Raw genomic sequence first — 21,693 nt, forward strand, 5'->3', positions numbered from 1 at the left:
GAGGCACAGAGTCCAAACTGATTTTTATATATAGCTGTGTCTGAACTGGGGTGGCAAAGTGAGCTAAAGAACGATGATGAATTCAACCCAGATATGTGACTGGGGGTTAGTGTCTGAAAAGTTTCAGCGCTCCGTCCATCATCTCCTTGTGTTTGCCTTAACAATGCCCACATATTCTGTCAGGTGCTAGCATTCCTAGATAAACAACATTACATTGATATAACCTTATTATAAGAAAGTCATCATACAGCCAAGACACACACTTTGCAAGTTGGGCATCCCACCACTTACCTTCTTCCTTATACTCCACATACCTTAGTATGCCTGAGTGATCATTCTGGAGAAAAAAGGTACAAGATTTCAGGAGCAAGGCGAACTTTCAAATGCTCATTGCAGATATGTGCTCCAGTGGGGTAGACGCGGTACCACCCGTATCACTATCGTAAACTGCGATGACCCAAATCTTGAAGATCCTGAATTTTATGGCACATTATGGGGAGTGACCATTTCAACGAATCCCTAGAAACTAATATGGAGTGGTGATGTTAAGGGCAGCATAGAATTGTAGATGACTTGAGATATAAAAAGTCAAACAAAAAAGAATGGCACTTTCTTTTTGGCTGTGTATGGCATGGTGTATTCTAGACTACGGGTGGTTACGTCAGATGTAGGGACATGGATACATGATGTACAACACTTGGCTTGCACACTATCAGATCACTTTCTAGTGTTGCTCTGTCTTTCACAACCACAGCTAATTCCATTCAGAGGGCTCTGGTGCTAGCAAGTGAAACTCCTAACCAACAGATTGTTTCAGGAAAAACTGTGGAAAGAAATTCTGGAGTACTTGAAGATGAATCTAGGTATGTTGGACCAACAAGGTACTATCTGGGAGTCCTTCAAGGTGACGATCATGGAAGTCTGTATTGTAAAGCAAAGTGGGGTCCAAAAAACCCTCCGCAGACACCTGGAAACTACTGAAAATCACATAAAACAACTGGAGAGTAACCTTGGCCTGGGCAAGAGCAACCCAATTCTCAGACAAATTGGGGTAAACTTACCAATATGTGGAAATAGCAAATAGAGGATGAAACTATCAGTGAAAATATGCCCAAGCTTGAAAGTCTGGCAGGGGTGAACAGCCTGTGAAATCATTTGTGACATTGATAAATTCCCATGGGCTGCTCATGATATAATGGAAATAGAAGATAGATCAGGAAACAGCTTTCTAAAGACTAAGCTGACACTGAGCATATTCTCAAATTACTTTATTGAGCTGTATACTGCCAACACTAACTACTCTCTAGCTCAGATGAATGATTATCTCAAGGGTACTGCCATATCATGGGTAGGATATGCACACATACGTTTTCTAGTGCAACCATTTGAAATAGACAAGATCAAAACTGTCACAGTCAGTCTTCCAACAGGTAAAGCGTATGGATGGCCTACAGGCCAATATTTGTAAACTCTAAACCGATTTCTTTGTGCCATACCTACAAGCAGTGTATGAGAAAGCTTGGCTCCAGCATTCCCCCCAACTCCATGCATGAAAATGGTCATTCTACCAGAACAACTTCATTTGTTTATCAACAAACACATAATGCTCAATAAACCCTTTATCGGTAAATTGAAAACACAACTGATATATCTGGCACAGACAAGAGGGCAGGCTAGGATAAATTGTGACAACGTTGTATTCCCTTTCAGAATGGGTGGTTTTGAGGCTCACCACCTGGAGCTATACTATATGTGTGCTCAGGCACACTTTACCCACTACTAGTATTGCCTAGCCCCACACATGCCACATGTTGCAGTTGAGATAGATGGTGTGAACCCCACCCCACTTAGCTCACTGATTTGTACACCAGCCCTGGATTAGGATTAAAACCTCCACTGTTACATATTTATTTATTTATGCGTTTTTATATTGCGCGGACTTTACCCGAAGGTGTCAGAGCACTTCACAATAGGAATATAACTGATACATGAGAACATTTAAGTGAGCAAAATACAAAAGCAAACGTTACATTAAATGAAGCAAAAATGACAAATGTGTGCCAGCAAAATACAAGAGGTAGCAAACGGTGCATTACAAAAGTGACAATCGTGAGCCAACAAAATACAAGAGGTAGCAAATGGTGCATTACAGGAGGAAAAAGTGATGTGTGCCGGTTACAAAAGCGTACAAAATAAACAGAGGTATAATACTGCAATATATGGAGGACACTCAAGCACAGGAACAAACGTTGCGTAGGCACTGGTGGCACTTGTGCAGGTATCAAAAACAAACAAATGTAAGAAGTAGAAAACAGTGTGTTTCAAGAGAACGTGACGGGTGCATGTTACACACGAGTGCCAAACACAGGTAGAAGGATAATACTGCAATAAATGGCAGACTCTCAAACCACAAGAACACACTGGGAAGACACTTCCATAGTCATGTAAAGTAGATTTTTCTATAATGGAAGGGTTTCCTTCAGATAATAGAGAGGGCATGGATTACATTTGGAAGTGTCTTTGAAGGAGGAGAACTTTGAGGTCAGTTTTGAAGGCCTGGGAGGAGGTGGTGGTCCGGAGCTGAGGCAGAAGTGAGTTCCAGATTCTCACTGCGCTGCCTGAAAAGGATTGGGCCATCGATCTTTCCTTCTTGAAAGTGGGAGGTTCAAGCAGTAGATTTTCCGCATTGCGTGATGGTCTAGAGCCTCCAGAAAGTTTCAGTTTATTCGCCAGGTAGCGCGGAGAGGAGGAGTGCAAGGCTTTGTGGGTGATGCAGGCAGTCTTGTGGATAGCTCTAGCCTCCATGGGAAGCCAGCGGAGGGTGGATAACATGGGAGTGATGTGGTCGCTTCTTTTGGCCCCAAAAATGAAACGAGCTGCTGAATGGAGAACAGACTTAAGGGGGGACAGGTGGGATTTGGGGAGGCCAGTCAGAAGAGAATTGCAGTAGTCCAGTCTGGAGAGGACCAGCGATTGGACCAGGGTTTTAAGGTCATGCTCCCGGTAGAAGCAACAATTCCCCCAAAGAAGGCGCAGTTGGTATCGGGCAGACTTTGCAATTGAATTAATGTGGGATAGTAGACTGAATTTTGTGTCGAGTATGACACTAAGGGATTTTGCGCTGTCGACAATGATGGGTTTATTGTTCAGCAGATTCATCTAGTCCATCCATGATACACTATTAAAGTCTGGGAAGATTGGACTATGAAGGCCAGGTGAGATCTAATATATTCCCCATGACTGCTGATATACTACCACCCATGACTACCAGCTACACATGAACCCAAGGCATGGGCACATCTCAAAAAGTTAGGAACCCAAAACTGATGCAATATATATAGGAATGGCATTTTCATCACACTTGAGGCATTTAAGGGGCCCTCATGGGTAACACCTAGGACATATTTCTGTACTACCCCTCAGAGGTTCAAATAGGCTGGCCACTCCTGACATTCCTGCGAAACATGTTGATGTTCAGGAATTGGAAAAAGTACTATGTTCCACATTTATCAAGTACCTAATCTTCACCCTCTATTCGGCTGCTGAGGGGGAACTCCAACAGAGGGACCCTTCTGGCAGAACTAAATGGGAAGAGGATATGGGACCGGAGATGACACTAAATACTTGGAAATTCTGCTGCATCAAAACGGGTATGATTTCCTCAAGCAACAGGCTGTGTATCATATATTACAAGTTTTTGCAATATCCATATCATACTCCTATGGCCTTATGGCATTCAAGAGATCTCGCATTCCATTGCATGCGATGCGGGTTGCCAGACACCAACTTTCTGCACCTGACTTGGTACTTTGGCCGGGTGCTTGCATACTGGAGAGATGTACTGGATTCCCTTTCCCACATGATTGATTGTGAAAAACCATTAGATTCCAGAGTGACCTTACGAAATCCATGACCTACAAAAGTCCCCACCAAAATAGCCTACAGATTTCATGTCGCATTTACTAGCTATGCCTCCCCTACACAATAGCTGCATATTGATGACTGTGTCAATGCTATGTACTGAGATTGCAATGGTAGCCTTTCTTTTGTACTGTTTTTTAAATACTAAATAAATATATGAAAGGTAATTGTCTCAGTCCTTTGGGCTGCTGCAAGGCTGCAAATCTATCTCCAGAGAAAAGGAACCTCAGAGGTTGAGCAATTCTGCTTTGTTGCTCTTGGAGCTTTTGGCACACGAATGAAAGACTTTAGTGGGAGCTTGTTGATGACTTATGCATCTGTGAGAGACATGCGCTGGCTCCAGCATACTACCTTGGGCCACTAGAGGACTATGTGAACCCAAAAAATCTACTAAGTCCCAGGGTAAAACAATTGAGAGGTGTGCCCCACCTAAAATCACAGCCTGACCCAGTGAACCATGAACTGTGGCTTTCAGTGGACACGTTGAGGTTCCTTCACCCTTTATGCCTTAAACTTTTAGTAATCCACTTCTTTGGGTATCCATTTCTGATTTTAATCGTTTTTGTGTCTTTGTTTATGACACTTTTCTTAGCGTATCTGAATTGGGTTGGAAATTTTATTGTACTGGGTACTTACTTTTGACGCTAATTTTGTTTGACACTACTGGAACTCATATATTCTCTGGGTAATTGCATGACAGTTGTGCATTTCTATTAAGAGTTGAGCAGACGTTTTCTCAGAACTGTGTTATGACATAAGCAGATTGTATTTATTGAGTTGGTAGTGGTGTCCCTTCTCAATTTAGTATACCAATTTCTCACAAATATAGGGCTTACAAACTTATACAGCTTCTGTATGTATTGAAGATTGAAGCCTCTGAATTGCATTGCAACATTTGTATGATTATGGTCAGTGTTTAATTTGTAAAAGGATGAGTGCTAGTGCCAACACTCTACTCAGAAGCCTGTGACTAGTGGTATCAAATGTTGATGCACGATTACCAAGGGTCTTTAGTCTTAAATCCACTTTATGCCTCTTTAATCCATTACCAAACACTCTCTGATCCTTCATAACACTCTTGCGGGTTTCTGATTTCTAACTGTGACAGGTTTGCCGTCTTTCTCTTCCTCCAGCTCTCTGTAAATGTCTGATGTGGAAAAATAAGTGCTGGCCCCCCAAAATGAGTGCTGGTGGGCCCCACCAGCAACCAGCGGTTCACATTAAGCACTGATTATGGCAAAGAGACAAAGGATGGAAATGGGCATCAAAAGAAAACTGCATTTTTACTAAAATATTTCCAATCTACAAAGAGCAGTGGTGATTTGGTATAGAGATAAGGAATCTAGGGCCAGATGTAGGAGCCCTAATACCGGTCGGAAATGGCAGATTTCGTCCGTTTTCGTCCGGTATAAGGCTTTTCAGATGTAGGGGGCCTACTGAATCGGTAATTTTACCGATTCGGTAATTTTACCGATTCGGTAAATATACCGATTCGGTAAAATACCGAATCGGTATATTTACCGAATCGGTAAATCCATATGTAGCTGACACTCCTAAGAGTGCCACAGGCCCTTAAGAGTCGGTATTTTACCACACAATCCTATTGTGGTAAAATATCAAATTCAGGTGTGCATGCACATCTGTGCATGCACACCTGTGCCATGTGACACACAGACATCCCCTTAGGGCATGTATGTGTGCCACATGTCACACAAGCCTGTACTTGGGGTGCTAGAGGGTGTCAAAGTGACACCCCCTGCACCCTTGCAGGATTCGGTATTTACCGATTCGGTAAATACCTAATCGGTATTTCCCATTGATTCCTATGGGCTTCAAGGCCCATAGGAATCAATGGGCAATACCGATTCAGTATTTACCGAATCGGAATTACCTAAATCTACCCCCTTCCCATTTACAGACTCTTAAATACCGATTCGGTAAAATTCGGTATTTAAGAGTCTGTAAATGGGAATTACCTACATCTAGCCCCTCATCATTGAGCAGAATTCCCTATTCTAATGATTAATAAGGCACTGATATCACACATTCCTACAAATCTGATTTTGGCAATGTAAACAAGAATAGAAGCTAAAAGAGGTAGATCACCTTAATTATTTTCAGCAATGACACTGGACCCTCCGACCAGAGAACAAACAGACAGCACCTAGATCATTGACAACTTGGGAAAAACTCTTTACCACTTATGATGGGTCCAAATGTCTTATATCTAATAATGATGCAATACTAAGGGATGTTGGTGCAGCTCCAGAATGGTTGTCAATGGTGAAAAGCTTCAAAGTCATAAATCTCTTTACATCAGTGGTAAACACTATCGTTTTATATCCCTTCGCTCTGTAATGTAGTACAGAATGGAGAACAACTATATAAGATCAGGATGGGTTGGAATGTAACACCTGTAAAACTGAAATACATGTGTGGCAAGAGTGATGGGCTTTTTTTGGTGTGGATGTGGGTGGATGGGTGATATGTTGCATGAAAGGTGGGCAGACTTCAAGACATCAATTGTTTTGGAAAGAAGTCCTCAGCCATATTAGAGAGGTGATATCATATGCTCTAGAACCAAATCCAGTGACCATTATACTTAATTTGAGACCGCCTGGGATCAAAAGCTTACAGAGGATTGGAGACTCTAGTTAGAAAACAACTAATCACATTCAAAGGACGTCTTCTCTCATTCCTACAATGCATGAATGGGTGGGAAAACTTTGGACGTTGTTAGCAACGGAGAAACTAATATGGGATATTATTGATATGGGACACAAGTTCAAAGAGAGGGTGAATTACCGCAAAAAGAAAGGCTGTATATATAGCTGGCTCAAATCTTTGAGATCCCTTCACCTCACTTGCTTGATGAGTGGACCTTTTTTTTTGCTCAGTGCTTAGATTATTAAGTGAAAGATTATATATTACTTGTTTTACTATAGATAGTATAGGGAGTAATTAGCTACATTTTTGGGTTCCCCTTTGGGGGGGGTGGAGTGTGAGGAAGGAGAACGGTAAGGGACAAAACTGCCAGCAATTGATAATGTAAGTTATTTATATATATATTGGTGGGTAGACAGACCACTGTGGGGGTTTTCTTGTTATTTCAAAATCAATAAAATTTAGTTTGAAAAAAAGTTTTTGTCAACAAAGAACCTAAGTATTAAATCTACTGTAACTTTGCATCCTGATGTCAAATGTATTGTCCTCTGTCTCCTTAAGGTGCTGATATGTTTTCTGTTGGACCCTTTTTGAGTTGTGTGGGTTTGTATATGTGTTTGAATATATATTTTGTGTGTCTGTGTACTTATGTGTGTTGGTTTGTAGACATTGGCTTGAAGTGGCTTCTCTCCAACAGTGTACTATTCTTTGCTCTCCATTTGGACTGAATCTTTACACTGCTTGGGGTATATTCACAAGAACGTGTGCTACACATCAACAAAAAACGCTAACGCACCTTTACACATCGCAGCCAATAGCTGAAAAATAACCCTGTGTTAACGTGGAATTCACAACAAGGCGGTAGCATGCGATAGTCTGCCGAAACCGCGGCCAATGTCCGTGATACAACCACTTCGACGGAGTTAAAAACACAAACCTCAGAGTCAAAAAACATGGGAAGGGCCTAAGCGAGATGAGGAAATCAGCAATAAGGAGCTCCAGGCCTGCAATACACACATGTTGGACAACCATTTGTATTGATTGACTTATTTTTTTATAAAATATTTTTGCAGAGAAATTTTTGGCATCAAAAGTTACACCACAACATTACATGAATTTACAAACAACAAATTCTGTGAACTCAACAAAAGATCAAAACATTACAAAAAACAAAGAAATTGTCATCATTAATAACAAAGACAACTGTGAAAAGGCCTCAAATTAATCACTTTACAGAGGCTCCAATCCTGAATTTCTAATGGACAAGGGGAATATTCTAAAAGTAAACCTCCTTGTTACAACCATCACGAGACACATAGAAAAGATACCACATCAGGTGCTTAGGCTAGGAAAAACATAGGAACAGTGAAACAATTCCAAAGTGGTTTTTTTGTTAAATCCTAGCATGCCCTAATAATTTCGTGTCTCGGAGGTGAAAACGTCGACGCGTTTCGAACCCAATGTCATTCAACGGGTTCTCCTCAGGACAGGGACTGGGGGGTCGTTGTCACTTATTTGTGAAGCGGGGAACCACTCCCTTGACAGTAGGCGGATTCGCCGCTAGACAAGAACGTTGTGCCGGCCGTGGGCTGAATCTCTCCGTGTTAATCTGGAGACTTTTTGCGTAGCAGATAGTTCGAGTTAGGCGCGTGGGAGGCGGCGGCCCCCGCACGGGCTGGCGTGTTTTCAGCGCTAGACACTGGCTGCAGCGGTCCGGCACACGATGACTTCCAAGAGACTGCTTGTTTTCAAGGGAGTGGTTCCCCGCTTCACAAATAAGTATCTTTTCTATGTGTCTCGTGATGGTTGTAACAAGGAGGTTTACTTTTAGAATATTCCCCTTGTCCATTAGAAATTCAGGATTGGAGCCTCTGTAAAGTGATTAATTTGAGGCCTTTTCACAGTTGTCTTTGTTATTAATGATGACAATTTCTTTGTTTTTTGTAATGTTTTGATCTTTTGTTGAGTTCACAGAATTTGTTGTTTGTAAATTCATGTAATGTTGTGGTGTAACTTTTGATGCCAAAAATTTCTCTGCAAAAATATTTTATAAAAAAATAAGTCAATCAATACAAATGGTTGTCCAACCCAGTGATTCATTACATTAGGGTTGTGTACTTTGACGCTAAACGAATACTGTCCGGTCATTGTTTTGTTGTTCAAATTGCTAGTGGCCTAGGCCGGTCAGTGACAGGGCCCAAGCCTCCCCCAAGTTTCTCCTTGCAATACACACATGGCAGGCAGGAAAAATCACTATAAAAGTAGAAAAAACACCCAAACACAAACTGACCAACACCCAAGTACCAGGGAGGCAGCCGGAGCAGGCACAGAGGACGAGCGCAACCCCACAAGCACCCCGGACAACCAGCCTGGGACCTCTGGGCCAGGGAAGGGCAAGAACAAGAAGAAGAGGAAGACGAAGTGCAGTCCGAGGGAAAACAGGATCCTGATTATGGAGGTGATGGAACACCATCAACACCTGTTCATCACCTCCAACGTGTCATTGGGAACCAAAAATAGGAAATGGCAGAACATCGTGAACAAGGTGAAGGACGTACACTTCCATGCTGTCTGAATGTCAACATGTACCATGGGGCTACATACATGTGGACACATTGTAATATACCCTCTCCTCTTCACATTGCAGAGGCACCGTCAACACCTCCTGCACAGCAGTCCCAGCCACTCTTCACTGATGACGAGGACACCACCAGCATCGACACTCAAACCCTCCAACACGTCATGGACATCATCCGCAACTCACCTCCAGGATCAGGGCAGCTCAGCTGCAATGAGGAGAACCCACCCACTACCCAAAGCACCCAAAAGGAGGCACCAACAGACCTGGCAGTCTCCAAAGTTCCCCAAGAACAAACCATGGCCTTCCAACTCCGTGTTTGCTGGAGGGCCGGAGGGAGACGGCTGAGCAGGTACGGGCTTTGTTCGGCCTCATGGCTACCAAACTGGACGCCATCCATGGGTGTCTAGGTCCCAACAGGGACCAGCTCCAGTCCCTAAGGGACACTCACAGCCCGCTCCATGGTCTCCAACGAGCCCTGACTGACATTGCTGGAGTCATGACGTGGAGAGAAGAACACCTGTCCGCTCTGACTGGCTCCAGCGATTCCAGCTATTGAGCTGGCACACATGTGGAGGCCCAATGGAGGACATGGTGCGGATGGAGACGGAAAGGATGGCTGCGCATCAGCAAAATGTAGTGGGATCTACCATGCCTGCAGATCCTCATCATGGCATTGCTGCCACAAAGGGCCGGGCTGATGAATGCTGCTGCCCCCACACCATCCACATCTCTGCCCCCTGGTGTGTCAGTGCCTTACAGTGCGGCAGGCGTATCCACTCCGGCACCTGATGTGTCACTGCCACACAGTGAGGCCGATAATTCTCCTCCAGCCCCTGATGTGTCAGTGGCACACAGAGCCACAGCCGGTACTGCAACTCCCACTGGTGGGGCAGAGCACACATACAAGGACAAGGACGTGGATGGGATTGTTGTCAAAAGGAGGCACTAGAATTCATATCCAATACCTGGCCTGTTTCTGCTTGGTGCAGCACATGGCCTCATGACCTCTCACTGACCTCCGATACACTCCGCTGCACTCATCTTGGACCTCGACAAGGACTGTCATATCCTGTTTGATGACCAATGACACAGCGCCCAGACTGTGGACTGTACCCTTCCTCTTCCGCAGTACCTGCCATCCCCGGATGGAATCTGCCTGGCCCTACACGTGCCCATATTATGTGGTGTGCTTGGCATGGCCCTGTACCGCTCCAGCTGAAAAACTCCACTGGATGTGCAATAAACATTCAGTAACGCACTGCTGTGTCATGTCTTTCATCATTCATGTATGAATGTGTGGATGGAAGTAGGGGGAGTGATTTCCCTTACGTCAATGATGTTCATCTAGTGGGGTCCCAGTCACCATGTGCTACATTGCCTATTGTGTTCCGAGTGCCGTGAACACCAAAACAGGGTTACACGCATTAGTCACTTTCTTGTCCGGACATGAACTGAACCATGCCCAGAGCCCCCGAGTCATTTTTGCCCTGCGCTGGTCCGGCGAACGCTAGGCCAGACCACTGCGCTTACGCTCCGAGAGGGACCCACATAGCTACCTGTCGCAGGCGTACTCGCTGGTGGTGTGCAGGTCACTGGTCTAGTTGTCAGCATGTCACGGCCACTTCCTGAGGGCAGGTCTGCATACACACCACACCCATCCGGCAAAGGCGTCACAGGCCATGTGACCCCGCAAATATAAGGGACCAACAACGTCACATTCCCGTCTGCCAATGGTGACTGGATGACGGATGCTCCACGTTGCTCAATCATAAAGGGCCCATGATTTGCTCTGCACAGGGTTGGTGGCAACCGAGGTCTTGCGGCCATCATCGGCCTACCAATACGTGGCGCTGACTGGCATTGCACAGGGTTAGTGGCACTGAGTCCTTGCGGCCGACACAGGCCTACCACCACGTGACGCTGACTGGCGTTGCACAGGGTTAGTGGCACATGTAATTGCTGAGCGGGTGTGCTGCCTAAGATGACGTGTAAACTGATGTGGTCTCCGCCATTGATGACTCAGGACTCAGTGTCATGGGGGCCTGGAGCTCGCCTGGGCGCGGGGTGTGCCTATTGATGGACACACCGGTGGCAGCAGGTGAACAGTGGGGCCTGTGTGCACAGGGGCGGCGGTGTCTCTCGCACGCTCTCTCCTTTTCCTCTCTCTCTCTCTCACTCTCACACTCTCCCTTCCCTCTCTCTCTCTCACTCTCTCTCCCTTCCCTCTATCTCTCTCTCTCACTCTCTCTCCCTTCCTCCCTCTCTCTCTCTCACTCTCTCTCCCTTCCCTCTCTCTCCCTTCCTTTCCTTTCCTTCCCTCTCTTTCTCTCTCTGCCTCACTTTCCTTCTCTGTTTCTCTGTGTCTCGCTCCTTTAATGTGTGCATGACACACGTCCTGATTTTGTGCTTTCTTTTCCAGGCTGTGACGTCAAGATTGTCCCTGATGGACCTGACAGGAGTCTTCTGCATTGCTGTTTTGTGTTGTGGTTCAATAAAGTTTTTGGTTGTTACTTCAGTGCTGTGTGACTGTTTCTCGTTCTTCTGGTCACACATGTGTAATTATTTTGGCACTGTGCGTCATCATGCGTTTGTTGTGGCTCTTGTATCGTGCACGGTATGTGTAGGTCCGGGGTAGGGGGGCTGAGGGCGGTTGCGTGGGATGTTGTGGCCCTCATGGGTATCGGAGCTGCATGATCATTGTCTGAATGGCATCTGTGGATCTTCAGGTGTGGCTCTTGACTGTGCTCCCTTTCGTGCTGTGGGTAGTCGTCCTGCTTAGCAACAGCAAAAGGCAGGTGTTAAATCCCTGGTGCTACTACGGCTTATCATCTGTTTTTGTTTTGCATCGTAGATCTGGCAGTTGGTTGTGAAAGTGGTGTTGTGGTTTTTTCGTGCGTTTTTGCACTGGAACGCCTACTCTGCATCTCATTAGGGTTAGTTGTTGGTGTCCACTGTGGAGATTAGTTTTGGGGCAGTTATCGTGGGAATACAGGCAATGTCTACAGTTTACACCAGCTTGTGAATGGGGTGTTAAATCTATCTCCACTTTTGATGCGTTAAGTTGGGAATAAATCGGAGATAAGCCCTTGTGAATATCCCTCTTTGTCTCTTACAAGTCTCACTTTTATAGAAACATTAAAATAAAAAATTCTGACTTGCGAAACTTTTGCAGGGGTGGTCAATGTGTTCTGCTTTTCACATACTTGATGCTGATACAGAATATGTTTTGTGCTTGCTGTAGAATCAAACCCTATGACGGAGTATGACATGCCATGGAAAAAATGTAATTGCTGTAAAAAGGTATTTCGGCCGTGCAAACCAATGGATTGATTCCAAGATGAAAGAAATAAAGAGAAGGGAGCCATAATTCAAAGCCTCCCGTGTGATTACGTCTTCTCTCAGTCACCCTGATTGCAAGCCGTGATATATCGCCACATAATGCTTGACCTAATATAACAAAGCTTTTCCTGATGTCATCTTGCTGTCATCTGTGTTTTTTCAATCTTCCATTAAGATTACAAATTTTCATAGGATTTATAGCTCATTTGGAACATTATTTTGTGTGATCTTTTGCTGCAGGTGACGTACATGTTTCAGAATTTTGCCATGTCTAACAAGCCAGTTGCCAAATGATGATTTTATTAGACTCTGTGTCATTTAAGGCTCTTTTTAACCAGACTAGTATAATTCCTAACTGAGTAATTGTTGCAGCCAAAGGGCAGTTTATTAGTGATTGTATTCTCGGTGCAGCCTAGAATTTTCAGAGCTGCAGTTTTTCTTGGTCCAACTAATCACATCTAAAGAATGTTGCCCAGCCACCTGACCAACCAGAAGTGGCCACAGTGGCAGAATCTCGACTAAGACTGCACAATAGGAACACAGGGGCATATTACCAAGGGGGGCGATAGGCAATTATCGCCGGTTTAGCGGCCGTTTTCGTCCGCTAAGCGGCGATAATTCTATCGCTATATTAGCCTATCACTATATCAGCTTCTATCGCTATATCGCCTAAAAGCTGTCGCTAACATCAGTTAGCAACAGCTTTTAGGCGATAGCGAGCGGTTTGGGGCCCGCTTTGCATGTCAGCGATATTTATCGCTAATGACATGCAAAGTGGGCATACCCAACCTGTTAGCGACTGAAAGCAGTCGCTAACGTCGCTATCGCCTATTAGCAAGGCGGGCGTAACAATGGAAATATTCCCGCTATCGCCAAAAACTAACGCCTGCTCAGACCAGTTCTTAGCCATGTTATCCAATGGGAGGTGAATAACATGGCTAAGAGCATTTCATCGCTAATGCGTGAATATCGCTGTATTCTCAGCGATATTCACGCTATCGCCGGAAAAATTATCGCTTTTGAGATAAACGTTGCTAATAGCACGTTATCTCAGGGATAATTTCCAGCGATGCTTAGCGATAAAAAAATTGTTGCTAAGCCTAATTAGCGATAAATATCGTTACTCGTTGGTAATATGCCCCACATTCTTTCAAAACTATGGGGCATATCAGCATGGCAATTATCTCCGCTTTAGAGCCCGTTTCCGGCCGGAAAGCAGCGATAATTGTATCGCCCTATTAGCAAGGTCACGCTATCGTGTGAATCCTTGCCTCAGCGCCCTTTCCCTTAATGCCCAGCTTTGCATCTCTAGTGAGATGCAAAGTGGGCGTTCCTCCCCAGAATAATAGGAGAAATGTCACTAAGCGACATTTCTCCTATTATCAAGCCTCACGCTAACCTGCAGAGCGATAAGAAAAGTAGCGCTAACCTCGGTTATCACTACTTTCCTTACGCCTGCTTTTTATCTGACTCAGCCATGATATCCTGTGGAAGGTGGATATCATGGCTAAGTCTGCCCTGCCCTACGAGCAAGAATTCGCCAAACGTTGTGCGATTATCGCTGGACTTCCAGCAATAATCGCACATTTGGCAGCTTGCGCCTTGATTTTTATCGCTGTTGAGATGAGCGTTGCTGATAGCACGCTATCTCAGCGATAAAAATCAGTGTTAGCCGGCGATAATTATCCTCGCGCTAAGCGCACTGAGAGATAATTATCTCCGGCTCTTGCTGATATGCCCCTTTGTTATTGATCAGCGGCCATCTTGTATGACGTTCTCTTCAAGATTATTTTCTGATTGCTTTCTCTAGAATTTATCCCCTAAAAGCAGAATATCACTCACTTCAAAAAAGATACATAATTTATTGTTAGTATTTGTGAACTGCAAGTAAAATTGATATAAATCTGCCAGATTTATATTTGCAAACGTACTCTGAGCGCGCTGAATGGCGTCTTCAAGACTCTGAGATGAGATTTTGAACACCAGCGATATACCAGTGACCGGCAGGCTGACGAATGTGGTTCGCTGCCAACCACAGCAAAATGGTTGTCACAGTGTCCACATGTAATCAACTGAAAAGCTGTTTTTAGACTGCACTATTCAAGAACTTAAAAACAGCTTCCAATGACATTTCTGTCCCTGCAGTGCCCTGTCAAGCTGTTTTCAAGTGTCAGCAGGTGAGTACACAAGACTGACACACAAGGTGGAGATGAAGGGAATCGAATGGGAAATTATACAGTTTTTCTCTTTTTACAGAAATGCAAGCATTGGGGTCCGAGGGTATGCCTCAACTTCGATTTTTGTACATAGGAAGTACCCAGAGAAGTATTTTAAAACACCGGATTGCCTTTTCATTCTGTCTAAATTACCCTGACATATACGGCTAATATCGAAAAAGGTAGGAGGAAGATCTCATTTAAATTGTGGTCCTCAAAAGGCTGGGTTAACAGTGGAGGACTCTGTTGCCCTTTTATTTGAGCTACTAAGATTTTGATCACTAGAAATAAACCTGACATCAACATAACTACCAGACATTGTGGGAGTACCCCGTATGGGACAGCATTAAGAGAACTTTCCATTAAGACATACATGCAAACGCATGGAACTTATCTGCATAAAAAAAAGTCAGACATGGATCAATTCTGTACGTGCTACTAAAAAATATTTTCTGTGAAAAATATTTTACTGTCTAATGTTATGCTTTTCAAACCAGTGTATATGGCGTCCACATTTGTTTCTTATTTGACATTCATAATGTTATATGTTGTATTGTAACCGCAAATTGATAAACTGGCAGTGTCTCACAGGAAACGTTTGCTTTTCCTTTATAAGTAAGCTACAGCAACATAATAAATAAAAACCATATGGTCAATACTGAGTGGAGGTAATTTTCAATCTAGAATGAGCGAAAGTATTCTGATTTGTGACAACTGCATTTGGATACCTATCCCAACTGTCCTATATAGTATCCTTTCCTGTCTTCTAAAACAAGAATGGATCAGCTGTCCTTTGCTAACAAGGTTATCATGGAGTTTTTAAAGGGATCCCTTTCTCCAGCCTCTTCACTTCAGTGTCCAGGTCTCCACCATCCACCCACAGAAATGCAAAGAACACACTTCGACTGTCTGGGAAAGCTCCCCCATCCCTCCATTATGTGCCATGTCAAACCAGGGTATGGATCCAACTAGCCTCAGTTCTCAGACTAAGAAGCCACACAGAGTCCTACTACCCTACATGTGCAATACATGCAGTGCACACGCATGGACAAAGGATATCAGTGTAGGGTTCTAGGTAAAACACAACAGACCTTTAATTGAGAGGGGTCAGTAAACTGTGAAATCACTGACACAGGGAAGAAGAAGTTCTGGTCATACTTCAATTCACTAAACACAGTACACTGCCACCACCGCTTTATGTGGTGCAACCCAGACAAGGACAGTAGTCCACTGCCTACAATGAGGGCATTCTTGGTGCAGTGTTCTAGGTCATAGAACAGGTCATGAACCTTGCATTGTCATGGACACATCTAGGCATCAATGGACAATCTAGTTTAGCATAATGTCAGGCCAAAATAACAATAAGGGTACCAATTTCACATGAAGTTAGGCACTCCGGCCAGGGTACACACCATGCAAGGGACATTACCATCCCAATACTTAAAATATTTACCCAAAAGAAATCAATCTAATTTAATGCTGCAAAGCTATGGAACCTCTTACCCACTATTATCCACCTGGAATCTAACCACCTGACCTTTAGAAAGCAAATTAAAACGTATCTGTTTCCTTGAAACTGTTTAAAGTTGAAACTGCAAGGCTATTAGCGCTGGGATGCTCCCGAGTAGCCACACACTCTAGAAATGCCTTTCCTTTCCAATCCATTCCATCCTTCTCAGGGCTTGAACTCTAACCACCTAGCACTGATAATGAACAAGTACATATCCATTAAACCATTTTGAAATTCTCATGGACCTTATTTAATTTTTTTAAATAAGCTATATAAATACAATACACAGACAGATTTCTTCCCCAGAGGAACTTTGAATAGGTATATGAGTGGTGTTTTATTCTGCTGAGGCACACTAGTTATCAGTGGTTCTCTTGTACTGGCTCTGCAAAGCACAGCATAAACCTAATGTTCTCTGTTGTGAGTACAAATGAAGAAACTTACCTCTTCATGGCTTATTCACATATAAGAGCCTAGATCACCTTTTCCGACACTGACAAAAATCTAGCTATTGATTGATTATGTCCTGAAATTGAAAGACTTAATTCTGTCAGGCTACAAAGGACATCTAAACAAACAGACCACGAATACAGGAAGCTGTCCGACAGTTCATGCCACGGAAAAGCTCTCACTGAAGGAATTACCACTAACACATGAAAGCAATGATGCTACTGTTTCAGTGGACAATGTCTTCACTAATCATTTGAGAGCTTTCCACCACTATAGTCCTCTTTCTTTTAATATTATCTTAGTTAAAAATGTCACAGACCTAGTTGCTAACTTTCATGCTAGTACTTCTTAGAATTTCAATACTATGAGACTTTCATTTCTGGTTCTGTTATGCTGAATTTTATGATCTGAAGAAAGTTCCTCACTACATGAGTATTGGTTGCAAATCCCCGTTATTGAGCTAAACATTCCTTACCTTTATTCTACATAGACAAGTGGAACTTAATATATTCTCCCTCATTTCCCTGACTTGCTCTATAGATCCTGCCACACACTTTTTTCTGTTGTTGTTTATCCAAATGTGTCCCTCAGTGCCTACAGATCACTTGTTTTTATGCAGGACTCTACAAATTAACATAAAAACACAGCACAGACCTACTGTGAATATTTATTTCTACTCATTGCTCCTAGGCAGAGGTACCCATCAATGATATTTGCCATCCAATGATACCCAGTCCTTTCTAGATAAAACAATGTTGCCTTTGTGATTGCACTCACCTTGAGTTCCTCTCTGCTAGTTTGAGGCCATTTCCAACAAGACAATTTAACTCAGTTTAATGCATAGCCAAAAGTCTATGTATTACTTAGAAAAAGAGTTAATAATCCCATCTAATATCGATTTTGTGGAATTATTTAGAAGATCAGCATTTTCCCCAAATGCACCAATGTGTTTGAAGGACCACTAAGACATACATTATTTGTGTTACATGTGGGAAAGAGGCTTAGGGCCAGATTTCAAAGCAAAAATATGTTGCAATTGCACCTAAGGAAAGATCCTCCAAGGGATGGGAAGTACATCAAATGATCTTTTTCATTGCAGGATGTCCTTGTGCAATAAATGTAGTTTACAATGTTGGCTTAAAATATGGAGAAGTCACCCTTCAGCTAAATTATTTGATCAAAAGAGAGGAGTGCTGAGCGCTCATTGGGAGCGTTTTTTCAAAGTGTCAGGACGGAGTGAACTTACCCGCTGCCGTGAGGGGAACGGCAAAACAGGCTACTTTTGGGGCTGCTTCCATTCGCGCTGTACCAGTGACATCGCCGCCGCAGGGACTCCAATTCCCAGGTGCCCCGGCGGTTGTGGCGCGAGTGATGCCAGCAGAGCGCCCGGAGGGGCGTTAAAAGAGAGGAGCGCCGAGCGCTCATTGGGAGCTTTTTTTCAAAGTGCCAGGACGGAGTGAACTTACCCGCTGCCATGAGGGAAACGGCACAACAGGCTACTTTTGGGGCTGCTTCCATTCGCGCCGCACCAGTGACATCGCCGCCGCAGGGACTCCAATTCCCAGGTGCCCCGGCGGTTGTGGCGCGAGTGATGCCAGCAGAGTGCCCGGAGGCGCGTTAAAAGAGAGGAACGCCTCTCGCCCCGCGAGTCGCGCGTGGGAGCGCCCGGGCAAAGCCCGGGCCAAGGGCGGGCACGTTTAAGACCGGAGAAGGCCGGGTCGGGCCACCCCCTTTCCATCTACCGCACAGCTCATCCCTGTGAGTACCTTGCCTATGTACATTGTTGTAGTTTACTGGGAATTCTGCTATGCCTCCCAAGGAGGTTAAGGCCAGAAGGGATGCTGCCAATTTCATGGGAGCCATGGACCAGTTCATAACGAGGTTGAACAGTGTTGTTGATGAGGGAATTACTATAATGGAGCGACGTGTCTTTCAGGAGTTGGCTATTGCAAGAAGGTCTTCGATGGGACACATTGCGATTGTGCAGACTCCTGATAACTTAAATGCTAATAGTGGTATAAGTGCTTCCCCAATTTTAGAACTCCCCACCCCACAGCTCCCCACTTGCAATTTGTCACAGGCTTCACTTAGTAGTCAGTCCACGGCCTCAGAATCATTGTTGTTATCCCCCCAAAGGTTTCCTTCTGTGCGTAACATAGTTAAGGTGCACAATACTAGGCAACAGTGTGGGAGAGACCCAGGGGCAATTCCAAAAAACAAGCAAGGACTAGTAATTAACACTGGTGGGAGGAAAAGGAAAGCCCGAAAAGCTATGAAAGAAAATCCACTTACCCTGGAGCAGCCTGCTGCAAACCCTGTCCCAGGCATAGCTGATTCTTCCCTGCCGTGCAGGGTGAGCCAGGCAACAGTCGGTTTGCCCAGCCAAGGGGAACGGGAGGGGGTGCCGGAGGTTGAGTCAAACGCCATCTATGAGACTCTCAGGCTCCTTCTAGTTCCATTAGAGGAAAGGCTGAGCAAGATCGAGGTCCATTTAAAAAGGATTGAACGTGACCTCAAGGGAATTGTAGAATCCACCATAAGGGATAATCCCTTTACAGTTACTAAACCATTGGTTAAAACCCGCAAGGAAAAGGCTGCTGCTCCAGCAACCCATAATGAAATAATAGTATCAAACACAGCCCATCTGGCTTCACCTGCACCTGCAGCTACCCCCCTTATTAAAGACACAGCCCCGGCCAATATAAATAGTTCAAGTAAGCAAAAACATAATCCACCACAAGACATGCCAGGTGGGGAGGTCCCTACTACTCAACCTAATATGGGGAAAAAAATCTTAAACTTACCCCCGGAGGTTTGTCCACTTGTGGTAGTCCTAGCTGGGGTACCAAAGCTGGGCAAAGATGAGGTGGAAAGCCCCACAAAACTTTGGAATAGGGTTGTACATTGGCTAAATACAAACAGACCCCTGCCCCCGCATCTTGTTGGCAAAATACTTATGATTCAAAGGGTTCCATGGGTTGGTTATTTGGCTAAAAATGTAAGGGGCGATTGCATCTTGATCAATTTCAACAACCCTAGAATTGTTGATTATATTTGCATCTGGAGATACCCTAGTGCAGGTACGACTATTCATTCTCTACCATTGACCTACTTTTAACCCCCAGGTAATTTTACCCCACAGTTAGATGGTTGGACATTGGTACAGCGGAGCTGGAGGGGAACACCCCAGGGAGGAAGGCTTATGCCCTCCCTTCACATGGACACTTTTTTCAACCACAACCGCTTTGATTTTTAGGTGATTAAGTCGCTGCTTTTGGATCAGTGATTACTTCTAAGACGCCGACTTGAATTCTATTTGGAGAATTGTTTGGAATTCGTAACAAAACTAACTGGATTATGGACTTTTGCGCCTCTTGCCAGTAAGTGAAATTGATGTTCTGTAAATGGTAGATTGGGTTCAGTTGATGTTGAGTATTAGTGAACTTGTTTTAAAGGGTTCAAATAAAAAGTTATACTCAAAATGATGCACTTGTTTATAGGTGATCAAGTCACAGCTGGACTGATTATCTCATTTGAAACGTTGATTGGAGACGCATTTGAAAATCGTGGGTGTGAGTACTAACTCGAATGGTTAGCTTTTCCACATTGAATTATTCCTACACCCGCACCTGTGTATTCATGACATTATATTTGGGTTTCTAGATCGTTTGAATTACCTTACCCATTTCAGTCTTCTTCACCTCCAGCTGGAGGTTGTTGGTAAGACTTTTTAACTTATATATAGGCCTTTTAAGGAGATTTTGCACTTTGATACATGGTGACAATTGGCACTAAGTTGGGTGATTAATTTAGATATAGGTTGTTTAGTGATTTGGTTCTGCACTTGGATTCACGGTGCTTGAGGTATATAATTTTGACACATGGGTTGCAGGTTTTTGCTCTTTCCTTTGGGTGATTAGACGATACCTTGTAGGCAAGGATTTTGAGGATTTATTTCTGTATCTATTTTTAGATATATATGTGCAACTAGTCCTGATGGTGGTCCGATGGATTTGTCTTAACCAACGAGAGACCGAAACTTCGATGCACGACACCATTGTATTTGTATCATTGTTTGAATACTTATTACAATGAATGAATTATGTTATACCTGCATTTTTTTCACATGGTAATGTGTTTCCCCATGTAAAAAAACATAAGGTGTCCAATACTACAAGAATAAGTGTGTATATATATGGTGTAGTATTTTTTGTTGCCATAAAAAAACTTTTGATTAAGACAAAATAAAATAACAGTTGAATACTGTAATTTCCCTTGCCATTTTATGAGTATATGATCACTTTGGTGACTGATACGTATTGAAGAATATTGTGAAAATTATTCCTACGGGGACAAATTGTTATTGTGTTATTGATTGTCTGGAGGCTGTTGATTGACCCGATGTTGGAGCAAGAGAACTGAATAATCCCCCTTCCCCCTCGGGTGGTTGCTCTTCCGATTCACCTACATTACGACAGCCTGTGGGGCCTGAGACCTCAAATTTAGCCCTGGACATTTTGAGTACCTCTAATATTGTCACCAGCCAGGTCTCAGGTGAAACTTCTTGTGTCCCAATTTCCAATAAGGTTCATATTAACAATCCTAAACTTGTTTCGTGGAATGTGGCAGGTCTGCGAAACAAGCTTTCACTACCGGATTGGAATAATTTTATTGATGGGTATGACATATGTATGTTTCAGGAGACATGGAGCCTTGAACCTCTATATAAGCAGGGATTTTCATGTTTTCATGTACCTGCCACTACGGTCGGGCGTGGTCGTTCCTCTGGAGGGCTTATGGTGTGGGTAAGGGTTGATCTTAACCTCAAGATTACTCACCACACTTCCTCATCTCTGGATGTTATGAGACCTTCTATTGGGGGTATGAATGGTGTCCCCACTTGGGAATTCTTTAATGTATACGCTAGAGGTACCCAATGGGGGGCCAAATCCTCTACTATTGACATTTTAACTGATCTGCTTGAATTGTGTTCTCCTGACTCTCTAATCTTG

The sequence above is a fragment of the Lissotriton vulgaris genome, chromosome 7, assembly GCF_964263255.1.
Source record: "Lissotriton vulgaris chromosome 7, aLisVul1.2, whole genome shotgun sequence".
NCBI classification, from domain to species: Eukaryota; Metazoa; Chordata; class Amphibia; order Caudata; family Salamandridae; genus Lissotriton; species Lissotriton vulgaris.